Source organism: Ornithorhynchus anatinus, chromosome 10 (genome assembly GCF_004115215.2).
Source record: "Ornithorhynchus anatinus isolate Pmale09 chromosome 10, mOrnAna1.pri.v4, whole genome shotgun sequence".
Taxonomy (NCBI): Eukaryota; Metazoa; Chordata; class Mammalia; order Monotremata; family Ornithorhynchidae; genus Ornithorhynchus; species Ornithorhynchus anatinus.
The window spans coordinates 30,329,331-30,351,655 of NC_041737.1; the positions used below are offsets into that span (position 1 = coordinate 30,329,331).

Genomic DNA, 22,325 nt, shown 5'->3' on the forward strand with positions numbered 1-22,325 from the left:
TCAACATGTTTGCACACTTGTGTCAAAAGGGAGAAACCTGGACAGGATATCAATTTTGCAAACTGATTCAACCAAAAGAATGATTGGAGAAAGCAATTCATGCTTTATAGTTGAATCACAGGACAGGCAACCAGAGCTTTTTTCTCCATTTGTCATATCTGTAGAGATTAGATGATATGAAAATGTCCCACTCTTTCAGCCACTGTCATTTTGGTCTGAAGACCGTGAGAGTCAAATTAGGCAAGCCAGGGAAGTTATCCAGCCCCAAATAACGTTTGCAAAGGGAAAGCTCACCTACATTAGGTGTCAATTCATCAATCAGTAGCAGAGAAGCAGCATGTTCTACTGCATAGAGCACAGGACTGGGAGTCAGAAGAAGCTGGGATCTAATCCCAGCTCTGCCACTCATCTGCTGTGTGACCTTGGGCAAGTCAGTTCACTTCTCTAGGTCTCAGTGACCTCATCTGTAGGATGGGGATTAAGACTTGTGAGTCCCATGGGGGTCAGGGACTGTGTTCAACCCAATTTGCCTATATCCACTCCAGCGTTTAGAACAGAGCCAGGCACACAGTAAGAGTTTAATAAATACCACTAGTAGTAGTATTTACTCACTTTTATTGTGTGCAGAGTGCTTACTAAGGGCTTGGGAGAGTACAGTAGAATAGGTAGGCACCTCCCCTTCTACGAGGCACTTGCAATCCAGTGGGGAAGACAGTCATTAAAACAAATTACAGGTAGGAAGAAGCAACAGAGAATAAGGGTTTGTACATAATTCTGTAGAAAGTCCTTTACAAGAGCTTAGTACAGTGCTCTGCACACAGTAAGCACTCAATAAATATGATTGAATGAATGAAAGTGCTTAGGAGAAATAGACCCAAGTGTAACAGGTGAAGTAGGGCAGAAGACTAGGGAGAGGAGATGAGAGGCAAATCAGGGAAGTCTCCCTTAAAGAGATACAATTTTAGTCTTTATCTATAATTGTAATGAGAGGACCCGGATTGGATCAAGATGAATGGGGAGTAAAGATTGAAGGAAGGAATATAAACAACCTTCATTATGTTGATGATGCAACCCTACTAGTAGAAAGTGAAGAAGATTTGAAGGGCTTATTATTAAAACTTAAGGAGCAGAGCAAAAAGATGGGCCTATACCTGAATGGCAAGAAAATAAAGATCATGATACCTGGAAGTTTTAACACATTTGTTGTGGATGGATAGAAGATTGAAATAGCTGACTTTTTTCTCTCCTGGGATTGATAATCAATAATAAAGGAACTCTTAGCCAAGAAATATGCTGAAGATGAATGTTAGGAAGACTTGCTACGAAGAGCCTGGAAAAAGTCATGAAATGCGCTGATGTAACAATTGCCACAAAAATACAAATTGTCAACTCTATGGTGTTTCCAGTGACAATGTATGGCTTTGAAAGGTGACAATGAAAAAACAGGATAGAAAGAACATCGATTCTTGTGAAATGTGGGGTTGGAGAAGGCTTTTACAAATACCATGGACTGCCTAAAAACCAAACAAATGGATTTTGGAGAAAATTAAACCCAAGTGTTCTTTGGAAGGCCAAATGACTCGACTTAGATTAGCATATTTTGGACTCATAATCAGGAGGACTAATTCTCTGGAGAAGACACTGATGCTAGGAAAAGTCCTGGGAAAACATGGAAGAGGCTGACCAGCAGCTGAATGAATAGAGACCACAACAATGATAATGGAAGAAACTTTAGAAAGATTGCAGATTATGGCAGAGGATAGGACATTCTGGAGAAAGTATATTCATGGAGTCGCTGTGAATCGGAAACAACTTGAAGGCATGTAATAATAATAATAAAAACATATAATTGTTGTTTGTATTCAAAGAAAATACCAATAATAATGATGATCGTATTAAGTCCTTTTGTGGTTGTATATGTCAAGCACTTTTCTAAGCATTGGGAGAGATACAAGCTAATCAGGTTGGACACATCGGGCTCACAGTCTTAATCCCTAATTTACAGATGAAGCAACTGAGGCACAGAGAAACAAAGTGACTGGCCCAAGGTCACACAGCAGACAAGTGACTGAGCTGGTATTAGAATGCAGCTCCTTCTGATTCCTAAGCCCTTGTTCTGTCCACTAGGCAACACTGCTTCCACTTAAGTGGAAGTTGACCTTTTCAGCCTGTGTGACTGAAAAGACCAATGTGGGATCCATAGTCCTGGCCACAACCAGGTTGTACCTGGTACTGTTGTTGCACTTAATGCTTGTAACACCTGGCACTATACAAGCTAATCAGGTTAGAACACAGTCTGTGTCCCACGTGGGACTCACAGTCTTAATCTCCATTTTACAGATGAGGGAACTAAGGCCCAGAAAAGTGAAGTGACTTGCCCAAGGTCACGCGGCAGACAAGTGGCAGAGCGGGGACTAAAACCCATGACCTTCTAACTCCCATAGCCATGCCCTATCCACTAGGCTTGCTTTGAATATGGAGAGAGTGGTATTCTATCGGAGAGGAAGAAGGAGAGATTATGAGGGGTTTGGGAGCAATGTGAGAAGAGTGGTCAACAGCAAGAAAGGCAAGATTGAAGCATAGTAAGTAGGTTGGTGTTAGAGGAGTGAAGTGTGCAGGTTTGGTTTTAGCCTAGTTGTAGAGTCTGCCACTTACCTGATCCACCACCTGGAACTTGTCAGGGAAAAGGAAGGTCCAGTCGACTCCTGGTCATCTTGGACTTAGTTGGGGCCCAGTGTTAATGTGTTTTCCATTTCAGGTCTGAAGGGCACAGGTGTGAATAATAATAATAACAACAGTAACTAATATTTTTAAGCACTTGCTATGTGCCAAGCACTGTTCTAAGAACTGGAGAAAATAATCAGGTCCCACACGGAGCTCACAGTCTAAGTAGGAGAGAGAACAGTATTGAATCCCCATTTTGCAGATGAGGCAACTGAAGCACAGAGAAATTATGTGACTTGCCCAAAGTCACACAGCAGGTAAGTGGCAGAGCTGGAATTAGAACCCAGGTCCTCTGACTGCCAAGACCATGCTTTTTCCACTAGGCTGAACTGCTTTAGGAGTAAGCTCGACTTCTAGACTCTAAGCTCATTGTGGGCAGGGACTGTGGCTACAAACTCTATTATATTATATTATTATACTCTCCCAAGTCCTTAGTACAGTGCTCTTCACAAAGTAAGCATTCAATAAATACAATTGAATTAATTAATTTGCTGTGTGACCTTGAGCAGGGCACTCCACTTCTCTGGGCTTCAGTTCCCTCAACTGCAAAATGGGGATTCAATACCTGTTCTCTCTTGTACTTAGATAGTGATCTCCAAGTGGGACCTGATTATATTTTATCTACCTCAGCACTGCTCTTAGTAGACCTTGGTACTTGCTTGGTACACTGTAAGCACTCAGCAAATACCACAATTGTTATTTGTCATCATATATTCTTTATTCTATTCAATAGTATTTATTGAGCGCTTACTATGTACAGAGCACTGTACTAAGCGCTTGGAATGTACTAATCAGTAACAGAGACAGTCCCTGCCCTTTGATGGGCTTACAGTCTAATCAGGGGAGATTTATCTCTTACTGGGGCTCTCAAAGGGCATTGTCCACCTCTCCCTCCTACATCCCCCTCCCTAATGATTTGGGGTTAGAATCTGCTCCAACATTAGGGAAGGAGAAAATTACAGACATACTTGTAATGAAAACAAAACTAATTTGTCATAATAAAAACACTGTGCATGAATTCTGGATGCAGTTCTGTTAAAGGAGCAGGCACTTAAATAGATGGATACATACAAGAACCAAGAGAAACTTCTTGATCAACAGTCATGCTGGGTCAACAGTTGGGAAAGCCTTTGATGCTGGTTCCTAGAAGAGACCAAGGAAAGATGCTTCCTATTAAAGTTTCATGGAGTATAATTAGCGATCCCTTTTATAAAACTGCTGCTAATATCTTTGGAGCTTAAGCTCTGCCTACCTGCAGGGAAAGGTTTTTATTTTTGTTTTTTCCAGACACAAATTAGAGGATCATAGATTGACCTGTTTTAGTAATTTATTGGGTCTTTGAGGATTGAAATTTCCTACATTGTGCCAAGAAAATTTCAAAAGAGGTTGTGTACTTCCATGTACCTAAAATGCGAACATTGAGAGAAGTGTGTCTTAGGCCTATGCAAAAATCCTTTTGCAAGTCAAAGTATTTGGGAATGACATACCATTGAAAATGCTGAGGCATCCAAATTTATTCTTATTCTTTTTCTGGCCTTCAGGTACTTCAATTCTTAGAAAAAAAAAAAAAAGGTATACCGAAATGAGTTTAGGCTCAAACCTGCTGTTATTCTGTCAGGACGCGACAGTTTAAACAAACATATTGATAAAACATTTTGTTGTGAGGGTCTTGGTTTGCTATGTTCATAATGCAGTCCACACCTAGTTCGTTAGTTTATTTTTTCCTATAACATTTATCAGAAGCCAGACAAAGGGTAAATGTCAATTTCACGTGAGTGAAAAAAACTGAAGGGGTAAAATCCTAACTTCAGCACTCAGAAAATGTGATTGGTAGTGCCTGATTTGGGGACAGAAGAAAATACCTCCTGCTGAGATGTATTGGTGTCTCATCAATTGGCAAGTGCCTTTCACAGTATGAATAATTATCTGCTGCAAAGTCAGAGACCAGCACATTTCACACAGACATTGACTACCTGTCACCAGGCAATCAGGGTCCAACTAACCAGGGATACAATCATTCAGCAGCATAAAGAACAGTAGCCTGCATTACCCATGTTGAGAACTGATTGGCCTAGGATTGTCTCTTTCTAATAATAGTAATTGCAGTATTTGTTAAGCACTTACTATGTGCTAATCACTGTACTAAGCTCTGGGGTAGATGCATGAAAATTATGTTCCATATGGGGCTCACAGTCTAGATAGGGAGAACAGGTATTGATTAGAGAATTGATATGTACATATCTGCAATTTATATTAATGTCTGTCTCTCCCTCTAGACTGTTAGCTCCTTGTGGGCAGGGAACTTGTCTGCCAACTCTGTTATATTGTAGTCTCATAAGTGCTTAGGACAGTGCTCTGCATACAGCGAGAGCTCAATAAATATGACTGGTTGATTGAATCCCCACTTTGCTTATGAGAGAAATGAGGCAAAGAGAAGTTGAGTGACTTGACTGAGGTCACATTCTAGACAAGTGGCAGAGCCAGGATTAGAACCCAGGTCCTCTGACTCCCAGGTCCTTACTTTATCCACCAGGTCTCACTGCTTTCTTATCTATTAGTGCTCCTTGGTGGCTGTCCCATCCCAGTCCTGATCCCTCCTAAAATCCCTGCTCTCTTTTCAGCCTTATTTGTGTAAATAGATAGAGATTGATAGATAGATGATAGATGGATTGATAGACAGACATATATGTACTGACAGCCTCTATTGGCAGTGGGAAATGGATGTTTGACCCACTTAAGATCTATTCTTAATGCTAGGGGTGGACCATCAAATATCTCTAGATTTTCCTTATAGGAAACTATCATCAACCTATCATCTATGTGGATAGTGTCTGTGTGAGCCAGTTGTTGGGTAGGGATCTGTCTGTTGCCGAATAGTACTTTCCAAGTGTTTAGTACAGTGCTATGCACACAGTAAGCACTCAGTAAATACGACTGAATAAATGAATAGAACCTTTTTTGACATTTTGACCTTTCCAACCTTGAAGCTTCAGTGGATCCCCCCTAATCTGTTTGACATGGCAAGAGACGACTGGTAACTGAAGTTATTTCAGGGCTCCAAATGAAGAAATGGAAGCAGAGATGGGGAAGCAGCATGGCCACTAAAAAGAACATGAACCTGAGAGTTAGAAGACCTGAGTTCAAAGTCTGACTCTGCCATTTGCTTACTGTGTAACTTTGGACAAGTCATTTACCTTCTCTGGGCCTCACTTCTCTAGTTTGTAAAGTGGGGCTTTAATACCTGTTCTCTCTCCAACTGTGAGCCCCATTTGGGACATGGCCTATGTCTACCTTGATTAGCTTGTATCTACCCCAGTGCTTAGTACAGTCCCTACCACAAAGTAAGGGCTTAACAAGTATAATTCAAAAAAAAAAAGGAAAGTAGATTTTTCAAAATACTTTCAATTAGTGGTTGGGAAAGTAAAGAGTCTACATAATAAGCTGAAAATAGAAACAATTGAAACAAAACTATCAGAAGGAGAAAGTGAATTTTGAGGATAAACTGAGAGTATTAAGACCTCCAGCCAGTTTTGAAAGACAGAGGCTAATAATAATAATAACAATGCTGGTATCTGTTAAGCTCTTACTATGTGCCAAGCACTGTTCTAAGTGCTGGGTTAGATACAAGGTAATCATGTGGCTCATAGTCTTAATCCCCATTTTACAGATGAGGCAACTGAGGCTCAGAGAAGTTGTGACTTGCCTAAAGTTACACAGCTGACAAGTGGTGGAGGTGGGATTAGAACCCACCACCTCTGACTCCCAAGCCTGTGCTCTTTCTGCTAAGCCACGCTGCTTCTAACAATTCTGAAATGATGGCCACATGAATGTTGATTGGTTTTTCTTTCAATTGTATTTATTGAGTGCTTACTGTGTGCAGGGCTCTGTACTAAGCACTTAGGAGAGTACAAAATAATGTTACTGATCAGTTCCCACAACTTCAGGATGAGGGGGCATCTGCAGAATTGTGAAGATGGTAGGTTCAAGCAAAGATAAACACTTCATACCCCTTGCAGAAATCATAGGAAAAACATTACCACAGGAAGTTTACAGATACAGAGTATCGGTGACTTTAGTTCTACTCTGTTAGGTTTTTAGCAACTCTCAAGTTTCGTGGATGAGAGCAATTAGAGGTGAAATATGAGACTGTAAATGGTAAATCCCTAATCTTGAGATGAGATAATTAAGAAAGACAAACACCACTCTCCTTCTTCATCCCTTTTTGGTGCCACTCTCTAAGACAGAATGCTGTGTGGGATGTGTTCCATTGGTCTGAACTAACTTAAGGTTTCTTATGGTTTTAGATTTAATATTCTGTGGAATCCTGGTTCCTGGTCCTATCTTCAGAACAAACACCAGGAAATTAAAAAAAAGTTTGAGAGATATCTTAATGTTATTTTCTTTATAGTATGCGTTAAGGCCTTACTAAGTGCCAAGTATTAGACTAAGTGGTTGAGTAGATACAAGCTAATCAGGTTGGACACAGACCATGTCCCACAAGGGGCTCACCATTTTAATCGCCATTTCATAGTAACTGAGGCACAAAGAAGTTAATTGTCTTGCTCTAGGTCACACAGCAGACAAGGGGTAGAGCCAGGATTAAAAACCATGTCCTTCCGACTCCCAGTCCCATGTTCTACCCACTAGGCCATGCTGCTTCTGTTCACATACATCCTCTGTATGAAACAATCTTATTTGACACATTCTTAAGATAGCAATATCAAACACACTGCACAAAAGAGATTCCCCACATATTGTGTCTATTAACTGTGTGGTACCGTCCCAAGTGCTCTGCATAAAGTAAGTGCTCAATAAGTGATTTATTGATTGAATCTCTACACTTATTGTTAGGTTTCAAGCATAGCAATATATATTGTCTTGTCTTATGCTGTTGAATCATCTCCAACCCATAGCAACACCATGGAGACATCTCTCCCAGAACGCCCCACCTCCATCTGCCATTGTTCTGGTAGTGTATCTGTAGAGTTCTCTTGGTAAAAATATGGCAGTGGTATAACACTGCCTCCTTCCGTGCAGTGAAATTCAGTCTCCACCCTTGAGTCTCTCCCACGCCGCTGCTGCCCAGGACAGGGGACTTTTGACTTGTAGCAGGTTGCCTTCCACTCACTAGCCACTGACCACGCTAGGAATGGAATGGGTATACCTCTGCATGCCTCTCCCTTCTGTAATCAAGATTGATAGAGTTCTGGAAACTCTCCAGGTGCGACCCTGAGAGAGTTCTCTTATATCCACCCCTGTACTAAGCACGTAGTAAGCACGTAATAAATGTAATTTACTGACCCTTGTTCCATCTCCAGTTATATTCATTCATTCATTGAATCTTATTTATTGAGCATTTACTGTGTGCAGAGCACTGTACTAAGTGCTTGGAAAGTACAATTCAGCAACAGATTGAGACAGTCCTTATCCAACAGCAGTCTTACAGTCTAGAAGGGGGAGACAGACAACATAACAAAACAAGTAGACAGGCATCAATACCTTCATAATGTACATATATGTATACATTATATATATATATATATATATACACACATACATACATACTAACAAAACCGCCGTTCAGGTTCAAATATTTACTGATGGGGAGACATTTATCGGTGAATGCAAGAGCATCTGATTTGCTCTATGATGCACAAACAAAGGTGTTAAGTTTGTCCCTTGACACTATGTCACATTAGCCAACAGTAGGGCTCGATATCATTTTGTTTCTCCCTTTTGTTGGCCTGATTTCCTACAGACTTCCCAAAACCTCTAAGACACCATGCTGATTTGTCTGCTCTGCTGTCTACTGACCTGTCTACTTCTTTGCCTCAGTATGCAAAGTTTTGCTTCATTATGTCTCCCTCTATGGAAAACCACTGCATGTAGGACTGTGATAAGATGCAAGTTTTGCAATGTTGTTAATACACTGGGCCTAAAAATGAGATGTATTTTTAATTTCTTTGAATAATGGAATTTAGAAAAAAAAAACTTGACAATAAAGTGTTGGCTTTCTTTGACAAAATCCTTTCATGATTAAGCAGAGATGTCAATCTTCAGCTTTACTTCATAAGATAAAAATGCATTTCTGAAAGAATCTGAATGGAATTTGTTCCCAAAACACTGTCATTTATTACAGATATTTGAGGAAAGGGGTGCTTAAGGCACTCAGTTTTAGTAGAAATCAGGATGCTATCAGTGTTTCAGATCTGTGAGCCCTGAAAAATCCCGTGATGATCAACCACCAGTGTAGCTGTTAATAAAAACGTCTTTGCACATCGTATATAAACCACACAGCCTTTGCTGTATCAACTTTATGCTCCAATAAACAAGACAATAATGACAAATTATCAAAGCAAGCCTCAGATGTGACCCTCAATTGGGAGAGCAGCAATTTAATGAAGACAAAAGCTAGGTGAAAGCTGCTAATATCATTTACTGATAAACAGATTTTCTCAAGAGGCTCCTAGCTCAATCCCCTAAGGACCCATAAACCTGCATAATTCCATTTAAAATATTGTGCAATTCACTAAATTAGTCTTTGAACATCCTTACTATCCAATTACGAAGCCCCAGCATGGACAGGATAATGAAATTTTTCAAACTGTGGAATGCATGTGGTTTTAACAAACTTAGGACAAACACTGAAATTAGCTTTCGGTTTGGAGGCCAATGTAGCCTGGTCCAAATGCTTCAAGTCGGAGAGGCAAAAACAAAATGCTACTGCATGGCTAAGCAGAACGTGAGAAAAATAAATCTTAACTTTCTCAGAATCCTCACCACGCAGTCTACCTTCAGGAAAAAAAATATATAAAGGTCTTGGGAAGTTGAATGATGTTTTTGCATTTGCAAGATATTTGGCTCACTTAAAATCGAGTAAAAGCTTTACTGAATAAAGGGTACAAAATACCTCCTGGACAGTTTTATCTTCCAGGCAGAAAAAGGCGAGAGTTTGAGGGAGTGAAATTTATTTCTGTTCAGGCATTGCAAGCTACATTATTAAAGTCATTTGTCATGGTTTGAATATTTCTGCCTGATTCACCATTAAATTGGCCTTCTAATTACCAACTTTGTCATGAAAAGTGGTTGTGGTGCTTCATTCACCAGAAAACTTCAATTCTTTAATCATGGTCTGCCTCATCCAGATGAAAACAGAAAGATGCATATTTTTACACTGAAAATTTAAAATAAATGATACGGAGGAGATAATTAAACTGAAAATACCAAATCTACGTAAATATTTTTGAAACTTTGATTTCTTTTTTAGAATGCACCCTTTTAATTTTCCTATCAACATTAACCTGTTATCTTGTTAGGTAACTCAATCTTACTTTCTAACCACAGAATAGGATTACTAACTGCTGAGGATGATTTCCACAAATAAGGTGAATTATAATTCATAATAATTACATGAATAAAATGAACTGAATTTCTACATTTTTGCTAATGTAATTTAACAAGATGTAAAATAGTTTAATGTTAAAAAACTGAGATTTCATGTTTTTATATGGCCAGTGGTAATTTCACCTAGTTCTGTAAGACTCTTCAGCATTCTGTTGTTTGGGATTGTACATTGCTAGTCTTACTGTTGAAAATTACTCAAGTAATCTTTCCAGGGTCATTTTTGACAGCTGGTACCCTGACAGCATAGGAGTGCATGTTTGAGTTCTCATATCCATCTTTCCGAGTTTTCTGGCTGAGAAAATACACACCACATATACTGCTTCATGTGGAAGTGGTAATACTGAGGTAGACACAAAATGAGGATTCTATAGCCCAGAATGCTGATTCTCACCTGTAGGTACCCAGTGGGCCAGTGGCAGAATTGGATGAGAACCTGGTTTCCTGGTACTGTATCCCACTACCTCTCTTGTTTGTTCATTTACGGTATTTGTTAAGTGCTTACTAGGTTCCAGGCACTGTTTTAAGCACTAAGTTAATCAAGTTGGACACAGTCAGCCTCTCAGTTCTCACTCTCGCCTCTATTTAGAGAAGATATCTTCTACTCAGATTTTCACAGAGTAGGAATAGTTTACTTGTAGTCATCAATCATTATCAAGAGTATTTACTATCTCTTTTGCTGCAAAACACCACACCAGGTACTTAGAGAACATAGATATATATAAGCATAAGACACTTTTCATGGAGAAGTTGACTATTCAGTGGGGAAGCAGAGGACTATCTTAGGTCTGTGTCCAATAACCTAAGCTCTTAGAAATCAATGGTTGGGCTTCAGGTTTGTCATGTGTAGTGCCCAATGTAATCGGAAGCTGACTGTATTGTGGAAGCCAAACAAATATTAATTATTTGTCTTCAGAACATCTTTATGTTTAGAGACCCATTATTTCCTACCTGGTTTTGAGTGAGAGGAAACTGCATTATTCTAAGGACTCTCAATCCTTTAAAGTTAAAAGAAGATACCCAAATTGGTGGAAATTTCCCAGGCAAAAACACAGGCAGGCCAGCACATTTCACCCACTGGTTATCCATTATAGGGTAAATTGGTGACCAAAGGAGTAATGCTGTTATAACCTTTTCTGGTATTACTTAGACCTGTTAAAGATAGTTATCATTCTGCCAATTTGCTATTAAAGGGAAACATTTGCCCTGTATATAAAATTAAGGTGGATATTAACTGCAACTCAAGAATACCAGAAACCTTTTTGTCGATTCTCAGAGTCACACAGTATCATACCCTCTGTATGGCCACCTGAAAAATGTGGTGAAACAATAATAATGATAATAATAACAGTGCTATTTGTTAAGCATTAGCAATGTGCCAAACAGTGTGCTTAGCTCTGGAGTAGATACAAGATAATCGGGTTGAACACAATCCCTGTCCCACGTGAGGTTCTAACAAGCAGCCACCTCACATGAGATGGAGCTCAAAAAGCCTACTATAGTATATTACATACTAACCAACTGAGTAATTGCTAACAAAGCATTTGAGCTGGCCACTTAAAATTCACAAGACAAAATATTTTGATAATCTGGGTTTATGGATAGCAATGACCGTAAGGGGAATAGGTGGAATTTAGTTCTCAGAAAGTTAGAAAGGAAAATGAGCAGTTAACATGGATTTGTCTCTTTCTGGTGAATAGTTCTAAGTAGGATAACAGTGAATCTGTATAAACAGATATCCCAGGATAAGTATGCAATATGTCCCTTGTAATCGTGGGTGCACTGGATATTATGAATCGGTAGATGTGGGATGTATTTGGTTAAGTTTCATATTCTTCACCCAGCCCTGACATGATGACTGAGTCTTAAGAAGCTATTAAGAAATGCACTCTCCAATTCCTCCAGCCCTTGTCCCTTCCCCTCCATGATTCCTCAAGATTTTCTCGATCCCTGTATAGCCCAAGCAAAGCTGTACCTTTCTCCCCATATCCACTCCATCCTATCCACCTACCCTGTATTTTTTTAATACAGGGACTCATTTCTGCTTAAGCGATATACCTCCATTGCTGCCTCCAACAACAAGAGGGCAGGAAAAGGTTGGGGGTGATCCTAACTGGGACCCCAGTAGCCTCTTGGGTCCCCAGATGGTTTCTTTTGACCCAGCCACTCTCTCCCTTAGTGTTTCACCGTCAGCTAGGTGCAGATGAGAAGCTGTCTGTCAGCTTTTGCCAGTTGAGGTCCCTGTGGTGTTTCCAGCTGCTTAAGAGCTGAAGCGCAGCTGTGATGAGACAGAAATTGTGGTAGTTCTCCACTGTGCCACCTCTCCTTCGCCCTCTACTGAATGCAACACAGAATTGGCTTTGGTTAGAAAGGGTAGCTTGGCTGGAGTGACAGAATTGGAAATGGGGTAGAGTGACTGAACTGGTCTCTGTCTGAAAGCAGCACTGAATTGGGTTAGGAGAACAAAGATCCCCATCTCTTCCATTACCACCCCATCTCTGCTGCCTCCTTCCCACTTCCCAAGGAAACAAGAAGAGCTATTAAACGTTAGTGGGATTATGTTCCGCTACCTAAATCAGTGATTTGATTCCAATACCCCTATCGTCAGCATGACAATTTTTTTATGACATTTGTTCAGCGCTTACTTTATTCTAGGCACTGTACTAAACCCTGGGGTAGAGACAAGCTAATCGGGTTGAACACAGTCCAATTCCCTCATGGGACTCACAGTCTTAATCCCCATTTTTCCGATGAGGTGAATGAGGAACCGAGAAGTTAAATAATAACAATAATAATAATAGTAATGGCATTTGTAAAGCACTTACTATGTGGCAAACACTGTTCTAAGCGCTGGGGTAGATACAAGGAAATCAGATTGTCCCACATGGGGCTCACAGTCTTAATCCCCATTTTACAGATGAGGTAACTGAGGCTCAGAGAAGTTTAACGATTTGCCCAAAGTCACACAGCTGATAAGTGGCGGAGTCGGAATTAGAACCCACGTCCTCTGACTCCCAAGCCTGAGCTATTTCCACTAAGCCATGCTGTTTCTTATTTGCTTTGGAGGCTTTCTTATGCCCCAAACCTACCCTCTGAAGCAGGGGCCTTTGGGTGGTCTTGAGAAGACCAGTCAATTGGTCAATCAGGGAATCGCATTTACTGAGTACTTACTGCATGCAGATCACTGTACTAAGCGGTTAAGAGAGTACAATACAACAATGTATCAAACACATTCCCTGCCCACAACAAACTTTCAGTCTAGAGAGGGAGACAGACGTTAATACAAATAAAAAAATTACAGATATGAGTACAGGTAGGCTAGGGGTAGGGAAAAGAAGGACCAGAGAAGTCTGGCAGCAAGAGAAACAACTGTTGATTGGATATCCTTCTGAAACAATTAGAAGCCTCAGCCCTAGGTGGATTCTATGCCCAAACTATCCTGACTGCATCATTCTTTTGTACATTAATGCTGAACTGTGTGAAGCGGTGTTGACAGGGAATCCTGCCGTTAGATTCCTGTTGCTGTTGGTGAATTATGAGACTGTCTTTCAACCTGCCGTTTGGTCACCTTCAAAGGCTTGTTAAAATCACATCTCTTTCAAGAGGCCTTCCCTGACTGAGCCCTCCTTTCTCCTGCTCCCTCTCCCTTCTGCAGCCCCTAGACGCTTGAATTTGTGCCCTTTAAGAACTTGAGATTTCCCCCACCCCCAGCCTCACAGTACAGAGCCACAGTTTATTTTAATGTCCGTGTCTCCCTCTAGATGGCAAGCTCTTTGTGGGCGGGGAATATGTCTATCAACTCTGTTGCATTGTACTTTCCCAAATACTTGGGAGTCCAGTGCTCTGCATGTAGTAAGCACTCAATAAATAACACTGATGGATTGAATGATTGATTCGCACCTTTTATGAACAGTATTCTCCCTGACAGCCATCTTCAACTCTTCAGTCTTTGAAGGTTTCTTGCCCTCTGCCTTCAATCATGCCCACATCTTTCCTATGCAGAAAAATAGTCTTCTCTGGATCCCAATGTACCATCCACCTATCTCCCACCTCCCATCTCCCACCTCCCATTCTTGTCCAAATGGGTTTATACATCCGGCACTTCTCTTTCCTACCTCAAACTCCCTTGTTGACTCTCCGGTTTCTGCTCTCTTCACTTCACTGAAGCAACCCTCTCCAAGATCATCACTGACTTCCTCTTGCCCAACCAAACTCTTCACTGTCTTAATTGTCCTCTGCCTTTCAGCTTCCTTTGATACAGTGGAACACTCCCAATCTCCAAATTACACCATGGAAAGAGCATGGGCTTGGGAGTCAGAGGATGTGGGTTTTAATCCCGACTCCTCCATTTGTCTGTTGTGTGAAACTTTGATCATTTAACTTCTCTGTGCCTCAGCTACCTCATCTGTAAAATGGGGATTTGAAGGGTGAGCCGCACATGGGACAATGTGATTACCCTGTATCTAACCCAGTGCTCAGAACAGCGCTTGGTACATAGTAAGTGCTTAAAAATACCATAATTATTATTATTATTTGGTTTTCCTTTTGGATGGGCTCTTTTGTCTCTGGTCAATCTGTTTCAGTCTCTTGGGTGACTCTTCCGTTGCTTCCTACCCCTTAACTGTGAGTGTCCCTCCAGATTCTGTTTTGGGTCCATTCTCTTCTCAATCCACACTCACTCCAGTTATATTGTAAAATCCTGAGGTCAGGGATCCTATAAATGTACTCCCCTATACTCTCCCAAGTGCTTAGTACAGTGCTCTGCTCACAGTAAGTGCTCAACAATTACTATTGATTGGGAAGGTCAATCTACTCCCACAGCTTCTGCTATCATCTCTGTGCAATGCCTTCCAAATGTACCTCGATTGTCCTGGACTCCCTCCTTCTCTGCAACTTCTCATTTCCTCCCATTTCAAGGACATCTCTTCGTATATGTCCTGTCTACACCCCTAGTAAAACATATTCTTCCTATTCCCTCCCAAATCCTCTCCTCCACCTAACTTTTTCACCTCAGTTGGCAGTATCACCTTTCTCCCTGACTCTCAAGTCTTGGACCACAGCATAATCCTCTACTACTCCTTCTTGTCCAAACTGCAGATTCATTTTATTGCCAAATCCTGTGGGATTATCCTCCAAAACATTTCCAGGATCTGCCCCGTCTTCTCCATCCCAGTAGCCTCTCTGCTGGTCCAGGCCTCCAGTCTGTCTCCTCTCCATCAAATGATGGTATTTATTGAACACTTACTGTGTGCAGAGTACTGTACTAAGCCCTTGAGGGAGTACAATATGACAGTCTCCAGACAATACTTCATTCACTCTGCTGTCCAAATCATTTTTCTAAAACTCCATTTTGCCAACATCACCCCATTCTTCAGAGGCCTCAAATGGTCGCCCATGTCTCCCCATACCATAAATCATATGCCTCTAGGATTAGGAATTCACTTTTTTATTTTGTATTCAATGATGGGATTGCTTTTTAATATCGATGCTAAATAAAACAGGGAATCTTTTTATCATATCTAAAGATCTGTTAAGTCATCTTTCATGAATACATTAAAGCAAAAGAGTTTCCCATAGGCAAAGCCATTATGCATATTTGCAAATTTCTTACATAACGATGCGAATACCATGCACAGAGATGTGTTATGGTGAAACAAAGCAAAAATAATTTTCATTCCGTTTCATTAAGTTCTAAATAGGAAAAAAAAGTGACTTTCTCTTTATCACACCCAATTTTTCAAAGCAAGAGGAAGGCTATCTTTTCTACTGAAAATTCAAGGAAATGGCTGTCTCTAAAACTGCTAATTGTTGGCAGACAGGCAGCATTTGTGTCTTTAAATGCAGCCTGCTTCATTTGGCATTTCTAACTTCTAGTCACTCCATTTTAAAATACCTGCTACTTCAGGAAAAAATATCCAGTTTTTATTGGATCTTCCAAAGCATTATTAATACACCATGGGATGAAAATAAACCTGGAAATAACAGTTTCAGACACGAAATAAATTGTCATCATTTTATTTGGCTTGTTAAGGTTTAGTCTAGTCTAGGATGTTACTGCTAACAGCAGAAACCGAATACGAATGGTTACAGAAAGACCTTGTTGTCAAAGATGAAAACAACCCATTTAGTGCCTGCTTTGCATACTTCACAGGACCTTCCCTTTCATTATCCACCAGCTCCTAGCAGCTTATTATAGCCATTGTTTAATTTGTGCTCTGGTTTACAAACGACACTTGTACAGGCCTCCAGGGGCTCCTGATAGAAGCAGGGCTCCTCTCCTTCCCTTGTGTCAATTCTTTTGTGAACCTTTATAATTAGCCACTTAACAAACTGAAGAAAATTAATCTTTAGCTGCAAAGTGCTTACTGAAGTTAAGTCAACCATGTGACAGCCAAAACCGATACATGGAAAAAATCCATAAGTCAATTGTTCGGTTTCTCGAAGGGTTAAAAAATCCTTAGTACTATTGGTCAAGCATTGAAACAATATGTACCAGGTTTATGATGATGTTTTCCAAATATATGTGAGCAAAAACAGTATTCTAGGTGTTTAAAAAATAGCCATTTCTTTTTGATTCTCCTCGGTTGATAGAAAGTGAAGAAAACATCAACATTGAACATTAAAATATGTATGAATAAATTTAAAAAAGATTTAAATATAATTTTCTGTGTTGTACTTACAGCAAAATAGTGCATAGCTTTTTAGGTGATTAGATGGGGGAGCAGAGTGGCCTACTGTGAAGAACACAATCCTGGTAGTCAGAGGACCTGGGTTCTAAACCCTGCTATGCCGGTTCCCTGCAGCGTGATCTTGGGCAAGTCACTAAAGTTGTTTGTGCCTTCAGTTTCCTCACTTGTCAAATGAGGACTCAATTCCTGTTCTCACTCTTACTTAAACTGTAAGCACCTTGTGGGACAAGGACTGTGTCTGACCTGATACACATTAATCTACCCCAGTGCTTAGAGCAATGCTTGATACGTAGTAAGTACTGAATAAATAATACAATAATAATAAAAATATCACAGTACTAATTGGACACAATTAAATTTATTTAAGCAGAAACTCTTTACCAAAACTCACCACTAGCTTCCATCTTCCATCTCTCTTCACCCACTAACTGCCAACTTAATGTTTTCCACTTTTCTCAAGCTCCTTCTAATAATTCCTTACTCTTGACTCTTCTGCATTTGATATTTCACTCATATCATTCCCCTTTCCTGGAAATGACTCTCCTTTCAAATCTACTGGATTTCTTATCTTCACTACCAAAATCCCACTGCCTCAAGGAAGCCTTACCTAATGAATTGTCACCCCCCAAATCTCATCTACATAACATCCTTGCTTACTACCTATTCTCAGCAGCTCCAGATATACTTATCTTGCAGCCAACCCCTCACCCAGATCATCTCTCTGGCCTGGAAGGCCTTCTTGCCTCAAATCTGACAATTACTCGCCCCCATTTCAAAAGTTTTTTGAAGGCACTTCTCCTCCATGATGCCTTTTTCCTCTTCTCGCACTCCCTTCTGTGTTGCCCTAACTTGCTCCCTTTTTTTCATCCCCACTCCCAGGCCCACAGCACTTATGTACATATCTGTAATTTATTTAATCATATTAATGTCTGTCTCCTTCTCTAGTCTGTAAGCTCACTGTGGGCAGGGAACATTTCTCTTTATTGTTCTATTGTACTCTCCCATAGTACAGGCTCAATAAAAATGAATGAATGAATATGTATGTTCACTTATTAATTATTCTATTTTATGTTACCATACTCTTGAGCTACCTATTAAAGCCTTGCTCTTTCTCCTGTTCCCAGGATTTACTGGATGCTCCCTTTGTGCAGAATACCATACTAAGACCTTGGGAAGGTACAATAAAATAGGTTGGCATTATCCTGCTGCTAATCAATCTCAGCAGTATTTATTGAACCCTCACTATATGCAGAACACTCTACTAAGGGCTTGGGAGAGTACAATATTCAGAGTAAGCAGACATGCTCCCTGCCCATAATGAGATTACAGTCTAGAGGACAAGTTTATGATCTAGAGGCTTCTATTAGGAATATGCATAGTTTGGTGGAAACTTCCAGTGCTTTCAGTAACTGACAACTGAGCTTCAAGTTTTAGTAATTTGGTTAATGGTACCTTCCTAGTTTTTGGAGTAATGATATTACACTTCCAGATTTTCAAGGTTTAAATACAGGAAGCAATCCTAGGGTTCAAATATTTCAAGTTAATATAAATAGCACTTAGAACATACCTAAATTCACACCCATCTCACTATGTGCTATTCACCAGGGTAAAAGCAAGATAATCAGGTTGGACACAGTAGCTGTCCCAAAAAGAACTCACATTTTTTCAAATCAGAGGGATGAGGATTTAATCCCTATTTTACAAATGACTTTAACTGAGGCATGGGGAAGTTAAGTGACATGCCCAAGGTCATACAGCAGATAAGTGGCAGAACTGGGATAAGAACCCAGGTCCTCTGACTCCTAGATCAGGTATCTCTAGACTGTAAGCTCACTCTGAGCAGGGAATATGTCTGTTTATTTTTAAAGTGTATTCTCCCAAGTGTTTAGTACAGAGCTTTGCATACAGTAAGTGCTTAATAATTACGATTGAATGAATTAATCATTCCACTGGTCCACACTGCCTCCAAACACTTTCATCTATTATGGCACCAGTTTGGGGGTAATGAGAAGTGGGAGAGGACAGAAATCATAGGTGATTGGGAAATTATTTTTAAAAACTGATAGAAAATTTGGACAGGACAGGAAAAACAGAATAGGAGTAGCAAAGAAAGGAAGAGAAGGGATTTCAGATGGAGCCATCGGGGAAAATCTAGAAGTTCATTTCACTTTTGATGGAGTAAATGCTCGTTGTACTACTGGAGAACTTCTCTGACTCAATATAAATACATTAATGTAGCTTATTACCCACTTATAATTGAGTGCACAGTATTAGATAGGTAAAAATGGTGTATCTGTCCTTGGTTCAGGAGCCAATTCATTCACATTTTCCCATTGCTCCAGCTTGTCTGAGATACAGTTTCAGGAGCCAACTAGTCAGAAGACTTGCTGTATATAATTTTGCACCATGGTTATAATTTCACAAAATTCAAAGGGAAAATGACTACCCTGAGTTACTGCCATATGTAAACTACAAAAATATACACTACTCTTTGTTTGGAACTTCGGATGTTTGAAACGGCCTAGGACAATTGAGAACCGAAAATTAGATTTTAGGAAATGTTGTTTGGAGAAACATATATATATATATATATATATAAAAGGGGAGACAATAACAAAAACTCTCTTCTGTTTAGAGATTCCATGAGACACCTTCCATCTTGTCATCCTTACCTCTTTCTGGTTTCACATTTCTTGCTATGTGGAGAACTTCTCCAGTTGGACTTTCCACTAAAACAGAATTCATCATCTTCCTCCACAATCTAGACTGTAAGCTTATTGTGACATGGGAACAGGTCTGCCATATCTGTTTTATTGTACTTTCCCAAGTGCTTAGTCAGTGCTCTGCACATAGTAAGTGCTCAGTAAATACCACTGATGATGATATGATGATGATCTCTTTCAAACTTCCCAACTTCCCCTTCATTTTCAGCCACTTTACAATCTTTCTGGTCTCCCTTCCTCATAATCAGGGAATCATTCTATCCCTGAATGTGAATATCTATCACATATTCAATCTGTCTCCAAATCCTGTTAGTTCTACCTGCACAACATTGTTAAAATCCTCTCTTCCCCCTCCATCTAAACTGCTACCATGCTGATCCAAACACTTATCATATCCCACCTTGACTACTGCATCTGCCTCCTCACTGATCTTCTGGTCTCCTATTTCTGCCCACCACGCTTCTTACTTCACTCTGCTGTCTGGATCATTTATCAGCAAAAACGTTCAATCCACGTCTCCCCACTCCTCAAAACCCTCCAGTGACTGCCCATTCACCTCCACATCAAACAGAAACTCATCACCATTAGCCTTAAAGCCCTCAATCACCTCACTCCCTCCTTCCTCACCTCAATAATCTCCTACTGCAGCCCAGCCTGCACATTTTTCTCCTCAAGGGCCAACTTACCCACTGTGCCCCGGTCTCGCCTATGTCATAGCCGACCCCTTTTCCATGTCCTCCCCCCTAGCCTGGAACTCCCTTCCCCTTCACATTCATCAGATTGCTACTCTCTCCACTTTCAAAGTATTATTAAGGTCACACCTCCTCCAAGAGGTCTTTCATAATTAAGCCCTCTCTTCTCCAGCTCGCTTTCCCCTCTGTATCGTCTATGCACTTCAATCTGTGACCTTTGGACAGTTGATATTCACCCCATCCCCAACCCAACAGCACTTACATACATATCTTTAAATTATATGTTTTAAGTCATTTATTTATTCATATTAATGTCTGTCTCTCCCTCTAGACTGTAAGCTCATTATGCGCTCCTCTCTATTTACTTCAAGGCTCTCGGTCACCTTGCTCCTTCTTACCTTGCCCCTCCCTTCTCTCCTTCTACATCCCAGCCCGCACAGTCCGTTCCTCTGGTGCCAACCTTCGCACTGTGCTTCGTTCTCACCTCTGTCCCACTGTCGACCCTTGGCCTCCGTCTTCCCTTTGGCCTAGAACACCTTCCCTCCTCAAATCCGCTAAACAATCACTCCCCCTCGCCCCGCTGTCAAAGCCCTACTGAAAGCTCACGTCCTCCGAGAGGCCTTCCCAGATTAAGCCCCCCTTTTCCTCAGTTCCCCCTCCCATCTCACCTCGACTTGTTTCTTTGCCCCCCCGCCCCACAGCTCTTATGTATATATCTATAATTCTATTTATTTATATTGATGCCTTTTTACTTGTTTTGATGTCTGTCTCCCCCCTTCTAGACTGTAAACCCATGAGGGCAGGGATTGTCTCTCTTTATTGCTGAATTGTACTTTTCCAAGTGCTTAGTACAGTGCTCTACACACAGTAAGTGCTCAATAAATATGATTGAATGAATGAATATATGTAAGTTGAGACACAGGTATTCCATCTGTTTCCTTGACTTCAATGGGAATACATTGCTTCACTCCACTTTCTTCATACTTTCCTGAATTAAGGCTGCATTCCTTCAAAGTCCTCTGCACTTCTACAGTTCACTGCTGAGTATTTGGGATTTTACATATATTTTTCCTTCAGCCTTCCTTCTCATAAAATGAAAAATCATGGATTAATTTGATGTCTTCCCTTTTAGTTTCCTTCCTTTGTTACCTTTAACTGCTGATGTTGTATTGTTGATAAAACTTATACCAACCTCTCAGCCACATTCATTTCTGATTCAGGCTTTATATACATTTTTTCCCAACTGAACAGCAAATAGAGTTTTACTTGCATAGCAGTCTCTGTGTTTTTATGTTGCATTTTTCTTGAGAACATCAAAATCTTATGCATCTTGTGGTGATGTGACCCCATGTGAATACTATCCTCACCAATGACTAATCATTCTTATTTCCACAGTGCCAGAATTAATTTGGTGTAGAATTATTCAATCAGGGCTTTTCTACCACCACTATTTACATTAATTCTTTCGATAAATTATGTTCACATCATGCAGTTAGTTTGCTGTGGCAAACTCCACTAGTTAGGTTCCATGCTCCTTTTTTTAATCACTTTAACCAAAACTTCCAACATAATGGGCTTGCTCATTTATACTACTCCTGACAATCACATTAAAGTTTTCCACAGTTGTATATATTGACTTGTTTGGAAAAATCCTTTTGAGTTTTCATAGAACTGCTCTGTTTCCTTCATTTCCTGCCAGCCAACCCAAACTGTTCACTTGGATGAGTTTAAATGTTCGCCATTCATGGATCCCCAAGGAATACATTGCCAGATGTGGTGAAACAATATCCCAGCTCTCAATAAAGTTCATTGCCTTTTTGATGATGAATCCCACTTCCCCCAAACCCTCTTTGTGGTTAATGGTATTTCCAAGAAACAGCTGCTCTCCATTTTTCTCTTGGGTCATGAGCATCTTGGTCCTTCTTGTTGCATGGGACATGTCAATAAGCACATTAGATGACAAAGTTTTCACATTACAAAGTGACAGTATAAATTGCAGCATTTCCTTAATCCGATTTCCAATTCTGTTCCCCTTCTGGATGATGCAGTTATCTGCTTCCTTTCCTTGGTGAGTAGTTTGGACTTCATTCCTTTGT

General features: G+C 40.3%; 1 non-coding gene across 1 annotated transcript; it reads right to left on the minus strand.

Moving 5' to 3' along the window:
* Positions 1-7,825: 7,825 nt before the first annotated feature.
* Positions 7,826-7,963, minus strand: LOC114814900. Its single transcript, XR_003762696.1, has one exon. It is a non-coding gene; the product is annotated as a small nucleolar RNA SNORA7 (small nucleolar RNA).
* Positions 7,964-22,325: the final 14,362 nt, after the last annotated feature.